A 15,527-nucleotide genomic window follows, 5' to 3' on the forward strand; every position below is an offset into this window, starting at 1 on the left:
ATATTCTGCAGGAGGAGGCGCTCCTATGGTGAAAATTTCATGTTAATCGGACCAACGGTTGCCGAGAAAATGATTTTTTTAAATGCAGATACGGCACATGTTTACAACCGATTGCTTAACCCCGTTTTCGCTTCGCGAGTGCAAGGTAACTACAGAGTTCCTTGGCTGAGATGAGACAACCTGCCAGAAGGACAACAGTTTCTGCAGCACTTCACAAATCTAGGCTTTATGGGAGAGTGGTGAGACGGAAGCCGCTCCTAAGAAAAAGGACACATGACAGCATAACTGGAGTTTGCAAAAAAGCATGTGAAAGACAGAGCATGAGGCAAAAGATTTTGTGGTCTGATGAGACGAAAATGGAACTCTTTGACCTGAATGCAAAACGCTACGTCTAGCAGAAACCAAGCACATTCCATGACACATCTAACACCATTCCTACCGTGAAGCTTGGAGTCGTAGCATCATACTATGGGGATGCTTTTCAGCGGCAGGGACAGTGAAACTTGTGAGGACAGAGGGAACAATGAATAGAGCCAAATACTGGCAAACTTTCATGTTTAACTTATTTCCAGTAACCGCTTCGTAATACGTAAGACTTCAGCAGGTTACCGATGGTTATGTCGGCACTCCACACATTCAAATGATCTTGTCTAGCTGGGGTTGTACACACTACCCATCTCCTCTCCTGAATCCGATGCAATATCTCGTGATGTTTTATATGTTTCACACATCATCCAAGAGGCCTGGCGTCTAAAGTCTGCATTCTGTTGTCTCAATGAATGGTAGATCCTTGTTCCGGTTCCACTTTCTCCATAACAAATCTCTGTCCCAGTCTATGTGACCTAAGCGGCCCTCAGCCCCCGCCTTTTTCTAATATCAGCATATAGTTTCAGCCAGCAAGCACAGAGGCTGTGGCCTTGAGATCCTCCATAAGAGCTCAGCTTCACCAGACCACCCTTGACATGCTGGACTATACTGAACAATTACCATTCATTTTTAAAACCACCTTTTACCACAGTACAATTGCCCAAACTTGTGCCTGCTTCACTTAAATCCACATTTTCATTTGGAATGGTATATTATGTCATAACAAAAGTCATACTGGTAGAAACGGCCTGACCACCTGTACATTTTAAGACGTGGATGTCCAGATCCTGATGTAGTGAGTAGTGTTGTCAGTGCTTGATGGTCTGTGCAGAGGGTGAACTTTCTCCCATACAGATGGACGTGCCAGTGTTCACATGCATAAATACATGCTGTGGAGTACATGCGTTCTGTCTCTGAAAGTGTGCGAGCCGTTCACCACCTGTGATCCATTGCGAAAGTACTGCTCTCACTGCTGTACCTGATGCATCTGTCGTGATGGTAGTCTTTGCATTAGGATCAAAATATGCAAGGACTGGAGATGTGGCCTTATTCTTCAGCATGACAAATGCATACTGCGATATACTAGTCCATTCCCAGGGCACATCCTTGCGCAGTAGCTTAAGAGGAGGTTCAGCGATCTGCGTAGTTGGGTACAAACTTGAGATATAAGTTTGTAGTCCCGAGGAATGATGCAAGCTCTATTGCATTTGACAGAGTAGGAACAGTCTGAACAGCTTCAATGTTGTCCTGCGTCTGGTACAGTCCGTTGGCTGTCACATGATATCCGAAGAAGTCAATCTCTGATGCTGCAACGGTGCACTTTTCCTCATTCAGTGTCAAGTTATACTTCACGAGTTGTGGCAACACTTCATCAAGCCGTTGGTCGTGTTCTGCTTTGTCTTTCCCGTAGAGGACGACGTCAGAGGAGGTTGAAGGTCCCCTTAATACCAGACAAACCGAAGAGACCATCTTCTGAAATGCACTTGGTGCAGAACTGAGGCCTTGTTGCATTCTACAATCCTGGAACACGCCTTCAGGAGTCACGAATACAGTCAAATGTCTGCTTTGCTAAGATACCTCTGCAGGTAGGTAGCTTCTTCTCAAGTCTAGCTTTGTGAACACAATTGAACCATGGAATGAAGCAGATAGTGGAAGCGGGTATTTATCGAACAGCAAAAGGTCGCGTCTCAAACCTTGAGACACTGGTGGAACTGCAAGGTCCGCTCGAGGAGCATGACGGTAACTATTCCACTCCCCAAACCCAATAAACAGGGAAGTATACAGGTGTTTGTACGCATTGTCTTTGTCTGCAACCATGTGGATGTGTGTGCCAGTTGTGTCTAAAAGTTTGAACCCAAGCTTATCGAAGAGATTAACACCCATTAGGCTCTTGCCTTTTGCAACTTATCTTCTTATCTTCAACTTATCTTTTGCAACTTATCTTTTGCAACTTATTTTGCAACTTATCTTCCCCATCCAAAACCTTGATCTTTTCTACCCCCGCTAATTTCACCCCAATTCCACTTTTTTGAAATACCAACTTCTGTCCTGGAAGTCCTTGGTGTCCTTGTGTTTTATACTTCTCCCACCCCCCCCCCTTCCCACGCCTCCTCCCCCCAAGCCCCCCCCCTCCCACACATCTCCCTGCTCTCAAATGTTGTGTTTGTGTGCTTCCCCTTTTCTCCCCATCTTGTCTTCCGCTCCCTCTTTTTATATATTTTGTTTGTCTGGTTGATTTGTTTGTGAAGTAAATGTTAGCTCTTTCACGAGCCTCGATTCAGTATACAAAAAAAAAGAAGAAAAAAAAAGTGAAATTGTCGAGCCTGATACCCTTATCGTTCACAGGAACAGTTATCATTCCCAAAACCTGGATTATGGAGTCATCATAGGCTTGAAGTGTAGATTGTGCTGAGTTGAGTGGATAAAACGAAAAGTACTCGTGGTAGAGCTTGTCATTCACAGTGGAGGCTTTTGCCCCAACATCAATGACTAGTAATACCGAAATCCCCGTGATCTCAATTCACAATCATTGAAGTTGCCCCCTTGCTGAGGACGGAAAGGCATTTTGTCTGCGATGGCGTACACTGTGTGTTGTATTTCATTATCAGAAGCACTTGGTTGATCAACCTTGTCAGGGAATAAATATTCATATTGACAATATTGCTAGAATATATATCAATGTAATCTTGTTTAAAGTGGAATTATGTTTTACTTTACGAATGAGCAAAAGAGCATAGAACTAGAATTAACATGTGGTCAGAGAGAGAGTTAATTTAAGGAAACAGAATGTGTAATGCTCGTGGACTGCCATCTGTGTCTTTCAATATTTAGCCTGTGTTCCATAGATGGAACACAGGCTGCAAACAGCTTCAGCAGGTCAGAGTATTTGACCTCTTGAACAGAAATAAAGTGGTGCTCTCAGTCTCCCAAAATAGAGGGGTGGCCAAAAGAGCCAAATAAAGGCTTTTGGATGAAGCAGTCTGGGCCTTTAAAACCAAGAGAAAGTTGCATTGGAAGAGCAGAGTGGACTGGGAGAGTGAACTGAAGAGGAGTGAAAACTGAAGACCAGTTGAACTGATCAACCAACTGGAGATTGTCAACAACTGAACGAGCTTCAAAAGACCTACTGAACGAGCTTCAAAAGACCTACCAAACAAGCTTCAACAAACTCTGGAACAGACTCATTAAAGATCTCGGCTTAGTATACAACAAATTCTCTAAAGTGAATAAACCATTGATTTTGCTAAACCGAGTCTCTTGAAGTTTTACTAACATAACACCAGTAATTGTTAATAATTCTCCAAGAATTGGTGGCCCGTAGGGACTCAACTGCCCAGGTAAACAAGGTAAGCTTTTGTTTGTTATCTGTGTAGTCTGATGTTAATCTGTGAAAATAGCTCAGTGTTTGAGTTTTGTGTGTTTGTTGATATGTGGAAGGGAAAAAAAAATCACGAGGCCTTTTAACAGGTTTCAGAAATCATGACGATTTTTTTTCTCTTTTTCTTCCAAAATTTATGTATACGCATTTTTGAGGGATGGTGCCATGAACTGTCACAAATATCCACTAAAGCCTTGTGTCTTTAGAAAAGGTGCTGTGCTTTCATGAAGGATTTGTTTTAAAATTTCAGAAGTCATGACGATAAAAAAATTTTTAAAAAATTAATAATCAATTATTTTTTTGTTTTTTCTGTAATTTGAATTTTTTTTTCGGTACATTTTACGAGTTTAATGAGACGAGTGCAAAGAGCCACTAACGAACCCCGGGCGTTAGCCAACAGGTGCTGCATTCGTCTTGTCATGTACAACTGAAATATGGATTTTGTATATTTCTTGTTCATTTCAGGAACGTCATGAATTCATGAAATAGAACGTCAATTTTGTAAATATCTTTAAAATGATTTCCAGCAATGGTCTGCATTCAAATCTCTGCTCGTTTTCGTGATCAAACGACTTATAAGTGTGTCGATTTTCCCGTTAAAATAATGGTTGAGATCCTGCTTGGTTGTGACCACACACACGAGCAGATTGCAGAATGGACACTATTTGATTTATAATCATATTAGCGGGTTTTGTAAAAAGCGATTTTATACAGCGTCTGTACAGTAAGCCAAATAATGGTAAAATCGACTGGCTCGATTTTAAGTCATAAAAAATTCCATTGTGGCACAAATATGGGTTTTTGTACCTTCATAAGAGTTAATTCGAAGCGGTTTGGACGCACGTCTGCATTTTATGCACATTTATGTGTGTGATTGGCCAAATGTGCTCTCATGAACACAAGAAATTGTAATCTTATGAATTATGATGTTCTGACAGGGATGACTTGATGAAGTGCACCATCAATTCATTTTTCCCATGTAGGACAGTAATGATAACTGTTAATTTCTAATGTAATGTAATGTTTGTAATGCAATGTAATTTAAAAAAAAAAAGTTTTCTGTGTCCTGGGTCCCGTAAGATTTGCACACACTGACCCTGCCACTGGAATGCGTGCAGGCAGGTTGCCCATGGTAACCGTCTGGTGTTGTGTCCACTTATCTATGGAATCAGAAGCGATTTTTTAAATGTAACCTCTTTACATCCTGATTAGAAAAAAAATATATATATTTTTAGGATTTTTTATGGCGGCGGCCATCTTGGACCACAGCTAAAAATCCTTCAATCAAGATGAAATTTAATGAGAGCCAATCCCATGCTACTGTGATCCGTAATCTCTAAAAAATAGAACCATCAAATGTACCTTTGATCATTTTATATTTCATCTGTCTTTTAAGATTTTAAAAAGGGAATTTATTGATATAAGATCCTATGACATTTGACAAGGCAATTAAATGGAGGGAAACCAATGATGAAATATATTGTGATCTGTTTATACATGAATGAATTTACATGTACATGAATTTGTTGACCCCAACCCAATCTTAACCCTAACTTCATTCTACCATTATCCATCCCCTCCAAATCATGTTATATTACTGATTGTATGAGGCATGTAAAGGATTGTTGATCCCATATCCCATTGGATCCCATGTTGATTTAGCATATCACCTCATTATGTGGCTTTATGTGTTTTTGTGTGTGTGGGTATGTGTTTTTCATTCTCATTTTAAAAAAAATTTCTCCCTCTCCCTAAAGAATATGGCCCCATAGTGTTAAAGTGATGAGTGCCATGATACGACACAGTTTACATCGTTAAAATAATACACAGATGAGTGTAATGGCTCACACAGAAGTTTGAGAGGGAGACAGTATTCACCATATAATCTCTCACAGCCTTGTAAGGGAGTCATGAGTGCGGCCAATGATACACAGCTATCTTTAGAAAAATACAATGAGTGTCGTATTTCGCATAGTTTTAATGCCCCTAAGCGAGTCCCCCACCCCCACCCCCCCCCCAGCCTCATTCCTCCCTTGTTTGCTTTCTCCTCTTTCAGTGTATCTTGCCCCTCCTCACACTCCCTTGGCCCATTTTTTTACTCCTCTTTTGCTTCTTCTTTTACCTGTTTTCACCTTTCATAGTTCTCATTGTTTTTCTCATTTCATGTTTCTCATTCTCATTGTTTTCTCTCATTGTTGATGAGATTCATGTTTGTCATATTTTGATTATTGATGTTCATTCTCAAATTTTGTTAATGATAACTGTTTCATTGTTGATTAAACCACGTGGATGTGTTGATACAGGAAATGTTTGTCTTCTGCAATGGATGATTATGGTATGACTCTGATAATGGTAACAATTTACAATTTTTTTACAATTATAATTTATAATTGCCAATTTACAATTATGGTAAATTTACATTTACAATTTATAATTACAATGAGTTACAATGGTCATGATTTTACAATCATGAAAATTGCTATGATTGTCAGGCATGTCATCATTGGGTTTTGATGTAAATCGATTGCATGGACTTTAAGGATAGCTTTATAGCCCTGCAGGATTAATGATGTATTACAAGTTACAAAGTTTATTTGGAGTGTCGAAATTTCGGTATGATTGGATTCCATTGATAAATATTATGAATTAATTGCCATTCATTGGTACACATTTCAGGAATATTACACCATTTTAATTGTCAAGAACTTTGAGTGTCTTTCAAAGTGAGACATGGTGGGTGACACATGACATGACATGTGACATCACATGACGTGTGACATGTGACACGTGACATGTGACATGGGTGACATGTGAGACATTGCCCAAATGGACTGGCTCATATCTGTCGGAGCAATTTTCGCTGATTGTCTCACAAATGAAGGGTTGAGTTGCCTTCAGTGGTTGTTCAACTTTAATTTGTGATATAATGACCACACAGGATTGAACAAATATGTCAGATATGATCCAGAGGCAGAACGGTGATTTGTCAACTGATGGCAGATATGGGTCAAACGGTGACGACCGATGCTCATATTCCCCGTCAGTAGATGGAACTGTTTTGGCAACATTGGGAAAAGGCTTAGATATAGGGTTATCAGACTGATAAATGTGAATTTTGCTATTTTGATATTTGATATTTTCAATGATAATTTCAATGATGATTTGATATTTGAATTTTGATATTATCATTTATGATATTTTATTATATATTATTATTAGAATTTTATTGATGAATATTGATAAATTGATTGAAATTGCATAATTGAATTCATTCTGATGCTGATCTGATTGATTTAATCTGATCTGATTTTATTTAAATTTAATTTAAACAAGTCAATTGATGGATGAATAAAAAGTGCGGTCTCAGGAAAGAAGCTTTGAGACATTTGCAAAACATCAAGGTGCAGACAACCTGGGATGATGAGCGAGGTGGTGAGTCTAGTGGTTATTTGTTATATTATGTGGTTATTTTTGTTTGACCCCCCCTTAACAGGACTTACTGATCCAGACTCATCTGCAACGCTGATCAGCGAGATTGGGGTGTGGGAAAAGCCACAGGGCAGGGGGACTCTCTGGAAATCACCTGAAGTCATCAAGTGGACAGGTGGAGAGATACTTCCTGGAAGACCACAGAGTGGAGCTTATAGGAATAAGCTAGACAACAACGCATTCAACGCTACTTTGTATAAGGTGGAACAAACTTCTGAGATTTTTGCAGTACACACAGTTGTTAGTGGGTACAGGTGTAGTCCGAAGTGTAGTCTTGGTAGTTATCTGTTACATTGAGTAAATACTGAGTGTTATTCATATACAGGCAGAATGGGGAATGCAGCTTGTAAGAATACACAAGGACAACCAGATATTCCAAAAAAAGGTACTTGTGCATATTATATGTACGACCGATATGGTGAAGAGGCTATTAGTGAGGTTGAAAATTGGTATTTGTGGACAAAGAGACATGATAAGGAGTTTCCAAGAGATGGTACATTTGAGCGAAGTCGATTGGAGAGATTAGGACAAGAATTGAAAGCCAGGAAGCGACATAATTTAACAGTAGACTGGCTTGCATTCCATTATTGGGATATGGAATCCAGGAATAGGGCACAGCAAGGACGTATATTGGACCTAGAACTTAAAATAAAAACGATGCAGGATACATTGGAGGACATAAATGCACAACTGCCCTCGAACATAGGAATAAAAGTGACAGTTGTCCCATCTGATTCCCATTTGTCTCCCCAAAAAGGACGGTACAGAGAATTTTTTCGTGTTTCAGGAGAGAACCAGAGATTGCAGTGGCAACTCAGGGATCTGGAGATACAGCCTAGAAATACAAGTGAGCAGGTGGGCAGATCAGGAAATGACAGAAACCGATGTTACAAGTGTGGAAATATGGGACACTGGAAACGACGTTGTCCATATTCAAATAGGAAGACTAGTTCATAGGACAAACCAGGATCAGTGCTTACTGGTACCTCAGATAACGATTAGGCTTTCATTGCTGCCGATCCCAAATGACGACAGGCCCCAACAGATTAAATCATAAGACCAACATGAATAATTGTTCCTGCTTCTTGTCTCAAAATTTTTTTTCGGAGCAAGAATGAATTTTACTTTTGCTTATTAGCGAATTAATAATTAATTAATTGATTAAATGCCAAAATTGGATTTTTTTGGAACATGAATTAAAAGATCCAGAATTAGAGTTCATTCTGGAAGCCTCATATTTGCCAATTATACATGTGGTTTTAGGGAGTATTTTGGGCGAAACAATTTTTTACAACAAAACAATTACCAAAGTGTGGAACATTGCTTTGCAAAATTTTTTGGAAAACCAAGTGACAAGCGTCACATGATCAGCAGGGGGGCATTTTGGACTATTTTTTTTGCATGCTGATAGGTCAGTGGTCGACTGACATGTAAATAGAGGTGTTGTAAAATTTGTACAATTTGTAAATTTGTACAATTTGGATACATTATTGTAGGAAAAAAAAAAAAAGGGTAATCTCAATGTGACATTAGGGGTTTTCTAAAAATAAACCTTTTGTCTATTTGTGTATTAGCGTTTCTAACATTAAAGGATAAATTTTACGAAATTGAAATGAAAATTGACACCCATCTTGATCTGTTAATGATGGTTCAAATGCAAACAAATATACATAATGCTTGGGTGTGTTTGTGTTTCAATGTTTTGTTTTGTGTGTCAATCTTACAAGAATATCCAGAAAATTCGTAAAATAAAATAGGAATATAATTTGATTATGAACATTATCTCTTTTGTCAAGGGCGATGGAATATACGGATTTGATGTCCTGGGTTATGAGCAGCCATTAATTAATAGTAAAATTGTGAGTAATCTTGGGATTCCATTTTTGATAGAATTCATATGAGAATAACAGCTATTTATGGATATGAGCTTCATAAAAAAATGAGAGAGTACAAAATTAGTCAAATTTGGAAGAGGTCTTACACTGACTTCCCAAAGTACTCTGCTCACAGATTTTTGACAAATATAAACTTGACTTTTATCAGCATATAAATTGTGCTGTATGTATGGATGTGTCTTAGGCATAGATGATATGGGCAGATAGTAAAGAAAATTTTGTTGAATTGAACTATTGTGAGTTTTATAACGAAATGCATTGTGAATCTTAAAACCAAGGGGCAGACGTGAACGTGCTGTTATGTTTTTTACACTCAGATGTTTTTTTTGTTTTTATATTTTTTTTACATTCAGAACACGATGTTACGTGTACCTGCAACATATTTTGTTAATCTGCCACACCTATATTGGCATACTGGTGTCAGTAGTCTTCACTAAGTTGCATAGAAAATGGAGGAACAACCTTTAAGGGAGTATACAACCACGTATTTGGATATTTTCTACAAAAGTAGGGGTTTCAATAAGTGGGAGCTGTACACATGGGATTTATCAAATTAAGTTATGCAGTTTAAACAAAGTTACTGGTAAACAGAAGGGAAATGGATAGTAAATAAATTCTTCAATGCTGGGTAAATTTAATGAGATATTACAAAGACTTATAAGAGCTATTGTTCTTCCTTATAGCAGTGGGAAAAGAGTGAATTAGAACCAAATGAATCTATAAATGAATGTGATAGGGATAATATCCTCAATTTGTGTTACTTATTTGATTGTGGGTAAAGAAATTATTTTATCGTAATGGATTGATAACAGCAGCCTGCAATGTCCTGAGAGTGTGCATCCATGTAATTAGAAATCCCAGATTTGTTTTTACAAACAACATTTGGTAGAGGTCTTATGTCGACGCGCACTTACTTGGTAGATAAAAAAGGTACTGCATGTTGGCAGCCACTTTTGCGGCCATTTAGGCCAAACACATTGAGAGAAAAATTGTCGTTCAATACGTAATTTACACATGGCTATTTGTAAAAGGGAAGTTGTTGCGATGGGCAACATTTCTGAAGGTTTATTAAAATGTTATAATATGACATGTGTCAAGGCAAACTATTGGATGGGAAAATTAGATCTGGTTATAGAATGAATTTGCTGACCCTTTGAAGTTAATTCTTTGAAATTGATTGTTTTACTAGTATTTTGAGTTCACATTGGAAATAGTTTGGTAGAGCTTTGTTAAAACCTATGGTTGTGGTATTTTGGAACGAATTCACAGATCATAGGAAGTTGATAACAATAGAAATAAATATGGACCCCGGGAGATAGGGGCATCAGAATAAGGCAAATAATCAGATTTATGTTACATATTAAGGGATTTTTCTTTAGTCACATTTTAAGAAGTTTGTTAGTTTGGTATATAATGTTGAATGTCATTGACATAAATGAGGGCATAACAACTTGTTGTGCACTATGTCCATTTTACACGATCGATGAACTCATATCACCACAAGTAACACTGTTAAAGAAAAATAAAAAAGCGGGGAGGACTATGCTAATAACATATTAGGCATAGTTTGCTTGTTTGCAAGAATTGTTGGGAATTAGATATTCCTGTTTGTGATTTAAATCATATATAATCATTATTAATGCATTTATTTTCTTTGAGTTGAGTTACAACACCTGCATGTGTTTAATTTTTTGAATTATATGAACCTGAAAGCAATTGTGGATGCTATTCTTAGTTTTAGTAGTGTAAAACACATGTCTGATTTGAATATTATTCGTGTGAAGTTGTTATAAAATATAGTGATTTCATGTTACAATGTACCCCATCTGATTCAATCTGTGCGGAGAGCAGATATAAATGTGGCTAAGTAAAGGAAAGACAAGACCACATCCCAAATGGAGTGATAACGACATCTGGGAAGAAGTTTGAAAAAGGAAAATTTGTGAAAATGAAGTTAATCTTGGCATACACCCTCTTTCTCAAAGAATGATGAAGAAATGCTCCTTTGGAAGATGGATGTTTACCTTCACCAAGGGAAAATTATGTGACCATTTGTCTGGGTCACACTGCAACATATGGAAAAGGGCGATCACTTACTTGTGTTCAAATACCTCGAACAGTCATCACATCAGCAATTGCAGGACGACGATATTTTACCTGCAACGTTTACGGGATACGGTGACGTGTGTCATTACTTCACCAACTTCCGGGGAGCCAGCATGGAGCTGCAAGCGAACGACTGCCTTTTCCTTCACAACAGCTGTGCACGATTCTGCTGTGTGCTCCTGGTATGGACCATGGACAACTGAGTACCATGGTCCCAACATCATCATTGCGGATGCATCCGGCATCCCTGCTCCACATCTTGTTGACAAATCAACATCACATCAATACTTGCTCCATGCTCACGATTAGTGAGGAGGCAAGTCAACTACAACTGGATGGAGGCCTTGTTCAAATCTACTATGGCTCACAGCAAGAGTGGCAAGGATGCTGCATGGAGAGCAGGGTCAGTCTTTGACTCTGCCCAGCTATCACAACAGCAGAAAATCCTATGCAAATAGTGAAGGTGTGATGAAGACAACAGGAGAAAATGTTTTATGCTGAAATTCCAAACACAAGTGATCCGCCCCTTTTTCAAACAAAGAAAGTCAATATTTGATTAAAGGCAAATACTTTGCCAAATGTTGCAGATGCTTTATTATTTTGATGAACTGAAATTATTGCGTTTTGGTAAAGGTGAAATGTTTTGTGATCTTTATGCAAATGAGTTGAATTGAATTATCAACATAGAAAGAGTCAATGAACAAGGAAATGTATTGTGATCAAAATTCTTCCAGAATGACGGTGTATGCCTTAGGAAATTGAATTACCAGATTAGTGGTATGAATATTTAATGTGGTAATGTTTAGATTAATGGTTAATATAAACATAAAAGAAAAACTGGGGATTGTCAGGGAATAAATATTCATATTGACAATATTGCTAGAATATATATCAATGTAATCTTGTTTAAAGTGGAATTATGTTTTACTTTACGAATGAGCAAAAGAGCATAGAACTAGAATTAACATGTGGTCAGAGAGAGAGTTAATTTAAGGAAACAGAATGTGTAATGCTCGTGGACTGCCATCTGTGTCTTTCAATATTTAGCCTGTGTTCCATAGATGGAACACAGGCTGCAAACAGCTTCAGCAGGTCAGAGTATTTGACCTCTTGAACAGAAATAAAGTGGTGCTCTCAGTCTCCCAAAATAGAGGGGTGGCCAAAAGAGCCAAATAAAGGCTTTTGGATGAAGCAGTCTGGGCCTTTAAAACCAAGAGAAAGTTGCATTGGAAGAGCAGAGTGGACTGGGAGAGTGAACTGAAGAGGAGTGAAAACTGAAGACCAGTTGAACTGATCAACCAACTGGAGATTGTCAACAACTGAACGAGCTTCAAAAGACCTACTGAACGAGCTTCAAAAGACCTACCAAACAAGCTTCAACAAACTCTGGAACAGACTCATTAAAGATCTCGGCTTAGTATACAACAAATTCTCTAAAGTGAATAAACCATTGATTTTGCTAAACCGAGTCTCTTGAAGTTTTACTAACATAACACCAGTAATTGTTAATAATTCTCCAAGAACCTTCTTCAATGACCTGCATACCTGTGCAAAATGGTTCACTTTATAGCAAGCATTACATTGTTTTCCACGTGCCGGACATAGTGCTTTGACGCCATGTTGACCACAAGCTTGCCACGGCTTTGTTCAAGGTACGTGGGCAGGGCATGGATGGAGCTGCAGTTGGTCCGAAGCCCTTGTGTCTGAGCTGTCTGTAACCGGGGTGCCTGGTGAATTCCTGGTGCTGAGGTTGCTGGAGATGTTTGAACCAGCTTAGAATCCATCATGTCTGATTCTATCTGCATAGCTAGGGCTGCAGCCATCTCTGATGCCAGTCCATCATCCTCCATCAGCAACCGTTCCCGAATAAGAGGAATGGAAGACTTTTCTATGAGCTGATATCTGATGAGTTCATCTGTTAAAACCCAAAATTACAGGTAGCAGCCGGTTCAGAAAGTGAAGCAACATGTTGTTGGACAGGTTCACCATTTCTCTGGTAGCGCTGATGGAATTTATACCGTTCAATCATGGTACTCTTTTTCGGCCCAAAGTAGCTCTCCAGTGCTCACCACATTTTTGAACGTGGAAGTATCGGCTGTTAGCTGAGCGAACACACGCTCGCTCTCGGTGCCCAAGCAGTGAATAAAGATCGCCCGCTTACGAGTGTCGGCGACATCTGTACCATCTAGGCTTCCAAGTAGGTTTGAAAAGCTGCAATCCATCGAGGCCATGGAATAAACCGGTCACCCAGAGAAGCCAAGAAGGGAGGTGGAGCTGGTAACTGTAAACCGGCCATCCTCGTCGCCAAATATATTGTATTTGAACCGGTACAATAACCATACACAAACTCCGTACAGCTTCGTGCTCAAGGCCTTTATTCTGGTGAAGTTCACGCCCTGTGAGCGCTGCCCTCAGGGTCACTCATCAAACAAGATGCCCCCATCTTAGTCAAACACAACACTCACTATACTGCATACAACTGGATCCACAATTTTATACTACATTCATTTTTGAAAAGCTATGCTTCGCCTCACACACTATCGCATGACCTAATGGCGAAGCAGTTCAACTTGCCTTGGTCCCTGGTCTCACGCCGCACTTTCTTAACTAATTTAATTTTTGAAAAGCTACGCTCAGCCTCACACACTGTGCTATTACACGGTGGCACGGCAGTTCAACTTGTCTTCGTCATCGTCACAGGCCGCACATTCTTCACGGATTTCATTTTGGAAAACCTACACTCATCCTCAGATGCTGTCACATGACCTAATGGTGAGGCAGTTCAACTTGTCTCGGTCCCTGGTCGCAGGCCTGATTTGACAGACCTGATCCGTGAATTGTAAAACCGCAATTTCATTTTTGAAAACGTCAACTCAGCCTCACATACTATCGCACGACCTTATGGCGCAATTCAGAATACCTCGAGGGACCTCTGAAAATACAAACACACATCTAATAGACCTTCCAAATAATACAAGCAACCCGTGGTTCGACAGGCACACATATATGAAGGTATTTAAAATGTTGTTGTTTATTTTGTCTAAACTAAATGTTTTTTGTCTAAATAAGTTGTGTTTTGAAGGTAATTTGTCCGTGAATGGCGAGGCAAAATCCGTGAATGGCGAGGCAAAATCCGTGAATGGTGAGGCAAAATCCGTGAATGTCGAGGCAAAATCCGTGAATGGAGAGGCAAAATCCGTGAATGGAGAGGCAAAATCCGTGAATGGAGAGGCAAAATCCGTGAATGGCGAGGCAAAATCCGTGAATGGCGAGGCAAAATCCGTGAATGGCGAGGCAAAATCCGTGAATGGCGAAGCAAAATCCGTGAATGGCGAGGCAAAATTCATGATTGTCGAGGCAAAATCCGTGAATGGCTCGACAAAATTCACGATTGTTGAGGCAAAATTCACGATTGTTGAGGCAAGTCTGGCGAATGTATGCCGTGCCATTGCTTCAACGGGGAAAAGGAGGATAGGTTATAGGTTCCTGGCGGATCCTGATTCATAGAGCAAAATTTTTAAACTTTAAAATGTTTTTCACTGCAAATGCACATGATTACAGTTTCATAAAATATGCGTACAAATAAAAAAAACGACAACACCAGGTACCATTTCCAATTTATTGAAGTTATGCGCTTACAATTTACTGAAAGTGCTTAACCAGCTTCACCACACCGCACCGTGAAACTAAAACACCAACAACAGGTTGTTACGTTTTGTGTTACCCTTTGAGAACCCATATGATGGATGCTGAGTTGGAGGAAATGGAGATGAAATGCAGATGCAGATGGAGGAAATGTTGAGTTGGATCTTGGAGACGGCGTGAAGCTGGAAGGCGTGAAAACATTTTGCTACCTCGGAGACATGCTGAATGGAGAAGGTGGATCAGACTCGGCAACGGTTGCTGGAGTGAGATGTGCATGGAAGAAGTTTTGGGGAACTGAGTGGCGTGCTGATGAGGAGGGGAGTGTCGTTGAAGCTGAAGGGAAAGGTGTATGCTGCATGTGTGAGAAGTGTTATGATTTATGGGAGCGAGCCATGGGTAATGAACGTAGAGCAGCAACGAAGGCTGGAAAGGGTGGAAACGCGAATGGTTCGGTGGATGTGCGGAGTATCGTTGAGAGAGAGGAAGACAAATGATGAATTGCGAAAGATGATGGGAATAGAGCCTGTGATTGATGCTGTGAAGAGGAACAGGTTGAGATGGTTTGGTCATGTGTTGAGGAAGGATGAAAGTGACTGGTTGAGAAGAGTGATGGAAATGAATGTAGAAGGAAGTAGAGGACGGGGAAG

General features: G+C 39.5%; 1 long non-coding RNA gene across 1 annotated transcript; it reads left to right on the forward strand.

Annotated features, from left to right (window-relative positions):
* The first annotated feature begins 3,003 nt into the window (after positions 1 to 3,003).
* Positions 3,004 to 12,699, forward strand: LOC144891280 (uncharacterized). The gene is made up of 2 exons (XR_013622793.1): positions 3,004 to 3,713; positions 7,239 to 12,699. It is a non-coding gene; the product is annotated as an uncharacterized LOC144891280 (long non-coding RNA).
* The last annotated feature ends 2,828 nt before the right edge of the window (positions 12,700 to 15,527 follow it).

Source organism: Myxine glutinosa, chromosome 3 (genome assembly GCF_964187855.1).
Source record: "Myxine glutinosa chromosome 3, kmMyxGlut1.1, whole genome shotgun sequence".
In the NCBI taxonomy this organism is placed as follows: Eukaryota; Metazoa; Chordata; class Myxini; order Myxiniformes; family Myxinidae; genus Myxine; species Myxine glutinosa.